The sequence below is a fragment of the Amblyraja radiata genome, chromosome 1, assembly GCF_010909765.2.
Source record: "Amblyraja radiata isolate CabotCenter1 chromosome 1, sAmbRad1.1.pri, whole genome shotgun sequence".
Lineage (NCBI taxonomy): Eukaryota > Metazoa > Chordata > Chondrichthyes > Rajiformes > Rajidae > Amblyraja > Amblyraja radiata.
In genome coordinates, this window is record NC_045956.1 from 184197985 (window position 1) to 184203853 (window position 5869).

Genomic DNA, 5869 nt, shown 5'->3' on the forward strand with positions numbered 1-5869 from the left:
ACATCCTCCCCACATCCACTCTATCCAAGCCTCATCAAGCTGGAAAGGGTGCGGAGAAGATTTGCGAGGATGTTGCCAGAACTCGAACGGCCGAACTATAGCGAGTGGGTTGAGCAGGCGAGGACTTTATCCCTGCAAGCGCAGGAGGATGAGTGATGATCATACAGAGTTGTATCAAATGATGAGGGGAATAGACAGGGTGACTGCACAGTCTTTTACCCATAGTGGGGCAATTAAGATCCTGAGGACATAGGTTTAAAGTGAGGGGGGAAAAGATGAATTAGATTAGATTAGATTAGATTAGATTAGATTAAACTTTATTAATCCCCTTATTCAGGGGAAATTCTGATGTCCTTGCAGCACACTAATAAAAATACAACATAGCATTCAAAAAGAAGTTCAACACAAAAACATCCCCCCACAGTGATTCCCACTGTGGGGGAAGGCACAAAGTCCAGTCCCCATCCTCTTGTCCACCCATAGTCGGGCCTATTGAGGCCTCCACAGTCGCCGCCACGGCGCCCGTTATTCTCGCCGGGTGATGGTGCTCCGGCGTCGGGAGAACCCCCAGCGGCTTGGGGTGCCAGGAACGGCCGCCTTCCCACCGGAGACCGCGGCTTCCAAGCCAACAGACCGCGTCGGATGGAGCTCCGCACACTGGTGATCTCGGCGAGAGATCCCAGGCTCCGGGATATTAACGTTCAGCGTCGCAGCTGGCCGCTCCACAGAACCGCGGCTCCACAATGTTCTTATATAGGAACCTGAGGGGCACCATTTTCACACAGAGTGTAGCAGCCATTTAGCTTAACTCAGTATCTTATGCAGGTACAGCAGACAGTGAAGAAAGCGAATGGCATGTTGGCCTTTATAACAAGAGGAACCGAATATAGGAGTAAAGAGGTCCTTCTGCAGTTGTACAGGGCCCTAGTGAGACCACACCTGGAGTATTGTGTGCAGTTTTGGTCCCCTAATTTGAGGAAGGACATTCTTGCTATTGAGGGAGTGCAGCGTAGGTTTACAAGGTTAATTCCCGGGATGGCGGGACTGTCATATGCTGAGAGAATGGAGCGGCTGGGCTTGTACACTCTGGAGTTTAGAATGATGAGAGGCGATCTCATTGAAACATATAAGATTGTTAAGGGCTTGGACCCGCTAGAGGCAGGAAACATGTTCCCAATGTTGGGGGAGTCCAGAACCAGGGGCCACAGTTTAAGAATAAGGAGTAAGCCACTTAGAACGGAGACGAGGAAACACTTTTTCTCACAGAGATTCAAGATTCAAGAGAGTTTATTGTCATGTGTCCCTGATAGGACAATGAAATTCTTGCTTTGCTTCAGCACAACAGAATATAGTAGGCATTGACTACTATGGTGAGAGAGTGGTGAGTCTGTGGAATTCTCTGCCTCAGAGGGCGGTGGAGGCAGGTTCTCTGGATGCTTTCAAGAGAGAGCTAGATAGGGCTCTTAAAGATAGCGGAGTCAGGGGATATGGGGAGAAGGCAGGAACGGGAAACTGATTGGGGATGATCAGCAGGAGAATGGGGTTGAGAGGGAGAGATAGATCAGCTATGATTGAATGACAGAGTAGACTTGATGGGCCGACTGGCTTAATTCTGCTCCTAGAACTTATAAACGTCTGATTCTATGAAAGTAGAAAGGGGTGTTATTCAGCAAGGAACATAAGGGCAAGCTGTAACACCTTACCCAGACGTACACGAGAGGAATGAGGGGTTTGGGGTCTGAAGAAGGGTCCCGTAATGAAATGTTACCTATCCATTCCCTCCACAGATGCTGCTTGACCAAATGAGTTACTCCCGCACTTGAATTGAATTGAATTGAATACTGTCACAGTGATATTTTTTGCAACCTATTTTCTACCTTTCTATGTATGCTGTGACAAGGTATACAAATAGTTGCTACACAAAGGGCATTGACAAAGTTACAAAGTGCCCCTGTGCCAGTTCCCCAATTGTTCTTCCCCTATTGCTGTTCGCCCCCTCTAACGGGGGTCCCCCCCTTGCCGGGTCCCCATTGTCTATTGTTCACCCCCATTCCATCACGGCGGCCCCCCCACGCCGAGCTCCATTGTTCCTTCCCCCGGCTGCGGCGTCCTCACTCCCACGTGGACGGTCCTCGTCCATCGGTCGGCGCCACTGTCGACCACCCCACTATCGCCACCGTGGCGCCGACACCGGCCCCAGCCGCGGGCTCCGTCCACCCAGGGGCCGATGGACGCAGGGTCCGACGACCCAGGGCCCAGCCGCAAACCCGTGAGACCCCAACGTCGACCTGCGATGCTCCAGCCTCGGAATCTTTGCATTTTGCTCACGATTCCAGCATCTGCAGTGAACCATCTCACATTTCACAGCATCTCATATTTCGCTTGGGCAGCTTACAGCCCAGTGGTATGAATATTGATACAGGAGCCTGAAGACTGCAACGTCCAGGTTCAGGAATAGCTACTTCCCCACAGCCATCAGGCTATTAAACCTGGCTCGGACAAAACTCTGAACATTAATAACCCATTATCTGTTATTTGTACTTTATCAGTTTATTTATTCATGTGTGTATATATTTATATAATGGTATATGGACACACTGATCTGTTTTGTAGTCAATGCCGACTATGTTCTGTTGTGCTGAAGCAAAGCAAGAATTTCATGGTCCTATCAGGGACACATGACGATAAACTCCCTTGAACTCAGAAGTTATGGGGAGAAGGCAGGAGAATGTGGTTGAGAGGGAAAGGTAGATCAGCCATGATTGAATGGCGGAGTAGACTCGATGGGCTAAATGGCCTAATTCTGCTCCGAGAACTAATATAGACAATAGACAATAGGTGCAGGAGTAGGCCATTCGGCCCTTCGAGCCAATGTGATCATGGCTGATCATCCCCAATCAGTACCCCATTCCTGCCTTCTCCCCATATCCCCTGACTCCGCTATCTTTAAGAGCCCTATCTAGCTCTCTCTTTAAAGTATCCAGAGAACCGGCCTCCACCGCCCTCTGAGGCAGAGAATTCCACAGACTCACCACTCTCGGTGTAGTTATTAATCTCACACAGAGCTTCAAAAACATGTTGAAGTAAATAGAATCTTGGGTGAAAACAGTTCCTTCGAAGGAAATCAGCGTGCGTAAAAAAAATAATCCTCTATGTTCGTCCATGCTGCTTGTCAGTGTAAATCACACCAAGTAGCTGTTTTGTCAACAGGCCATTAACCATGTAGTCCTGGGTCCTTATTGAGGTTTTCTGCAGCTGTGTCTGTCTAAACAGGGACTAGCCAGGCACCATGCAGGAGGGAGCCTATTGTGGATAATATATCAACTGGTGCTCCAAGCCTGCGGCTTAATGAACCACAGGTCAGGACACGTTCCCCATTGCAGCCTCCTCACCGCGCTCTCAACCTCTGCGCACGGCCACCAGGTTTAGGGTTGTGGCACGGTGGCGCAGCGGGTAGAGCTGCTGCCTCACAGCGCCAGAGACCCGGGTTCGATCCTGACCATGGGTGCTGTCTGTACGGAGTTTGAACGGTCTCCCCGTGACCTGCGTGGGTTGTCTCCGGGTGCTCCGGTTTCCTCCCACACTCCAAAGACGTGCAGGTTTGTAGGTTAACTGGCTTCTGTAAGATTGTAAATTGCCCCCCCTAGTCTATCCTTATCTCACAAGTTTGACAATAGATAACAGACATTCAATGTGATCATGGCTGATCATCCCCAATCAGTACCCCGTTCCTGCCTTCTCCCCATATCCACTGACTCCGCTATTTTTAAGAGCCCTATCTAGTTCTCTCTTGAAAGCATCCAGATAACCTGCCTCCAATGCCCTATGAGGCAGAGAATTCCACAGATTCACCACTCTCTGTGAGAAAAAGTGTTTCCTCGTCTCCGTTCTAAATGGATTACCCCTTATTCTTAAACTGTGGCCCCTGGTTCTGGACTCCCCTAACATCGGGAACATGTTTCTTGCCTCTAGCGTGTCCAAGCCCTTAATAATCTTATATGTTTAGTTTAGTTTTGTTTATTTTCACGTTCATAAGATCTGGGAGCAGAATTAAGCCAAGTCTACTCCGCCATTCAACATTGGCTGATCTATCTCTCCCTCTCAAACCCCATATCCTGCCTTCTCCCCATAATCCCTGACACCCTTATGGACCTGTCCCACTTATGCGATTGTTCAGGCGACTGCGAGTTCATTCCAAGAGTTCTCCCGAGCTTCTCCTGATTGGAACTCGGAGATTTACGGTAATGGCCGCTCGTCGGTACTCGGGGCTCTCGTGGACATTTTTCAACAAGTCGAAAAATCTTCACGAATCTTCCCGAGCTTACCTGCCGTTAACGAGTCTTCCTGAGCTTACCGCATTTCCCGAGTACCTGCTGTTAGCGTTACGAGCCACTAAGAGACGTCCCCGAGCTCCGACGTACCCGCTACGTACATTCTATGTGCTTACCACGAGTTTGGGTTTTTTTTAAACTCGGGAGAGCTCTTCAAATGAACTTGTACAGTGGGACAGGGCTAGGCAAGTTGGGTGGAGGGGCCTGTTTCTACACTATCACTCTATGACTATGAAAGTATAGCCATCGATGCAAAGCACCATACAGACATACATACCATTATGTAGGAGTAGTATTTAAATATTTAGATAAATGTAGGGAGTTCATGCTGTCTAATTAACTAACTGTTCCGACTGACATCTGTAAATTGCCTCAATTAAAGTAAATATTACCTGTTATCCGTCTTCTGTACAACTCAATAGTGATATAGTCAAACTCCTGGAGTCCCAGAGTCATACAGACATCGAGTCACACACCCTAAACAGCCCTTCAACCCTTCATGTCAATGCTGTCCCTTTTTGCCCATCTGCCATTTAAGGTGATGGGATAGATTTGATGAGAATCTGAGGGGTAACTTTTTCACACAAAGGGTTGAGGGTGGATGGAACGAGCTGCCAGAGGAGGTAGTTGAGGCTGGGACTATTCCAACGTTTAAGAAGTATTTAGATAGGTACATAGATAGGACTGGTTTGGTGGGATATGGGCCAAGCCAGGGCAGGTGGGTCATAGAAACATAGAAACATAGAAAATAGGTGCAGGAGGAGGCCATTCGGCCCTTCGAGCCTGCACCGCCATTTATTGCGATCATGGCTGATCGTCCCCTATCAATAACCCGTGCCTGCCTTCTCCCCATATCCCTTGACTCCACTAGCCCCGAGAGGTCTATCTAACTCTCTCTTAAATCCATCCAGTGACTTGGGGGTGGAGGACCTGGAGAAAACCCACGTGGCCACTGCCCTCTGTGGCAGGGAATTCCATAAATTCACAACTCTCTGGGTGAAAAAGTTTTTTCTCACCTCAGTCTTAAATGACCTCCCCTTTATTCTAAGACTGTGGCCCCTGGTTCTGGATTCGCCCAACATTGGGAACATTTTTCCTGCATCTTGCTTGTCCCGTCCTTTTATAATTTTTCTATAAGATCCCCCCTTCCAAAAGATCCCCCCTTTCTATAAGATCCCCCCCCCCCCCCTATAAGATCTTATATGTTTCTATAAGATCTCCCCTCATCCTTCTAAACTCCAGTGAATACAAGCCTAGTCTTTTCAATCTTTCCTCATATGACAGTCCCGCCATCCCAGGGATCAATCTCGTGAACCTACGCTGCACTGCCTCAATCACAAGGATGTCCTTCCTCAAATTAGGAGACCAAATTAGGATCTAGTGCAGCTGGGACATTGTTGGCCGATGTGGGCAAGTTATGCCAAAGGGCCTGTTTCCACACTGTATCACTCTCTATGAATCTGTATCTGAATCCCATTTGCCCAGAACACCAGCTGGAAGAGTTGCTGCCAGAGACCTGGGTTCGATCCCGATCTTGG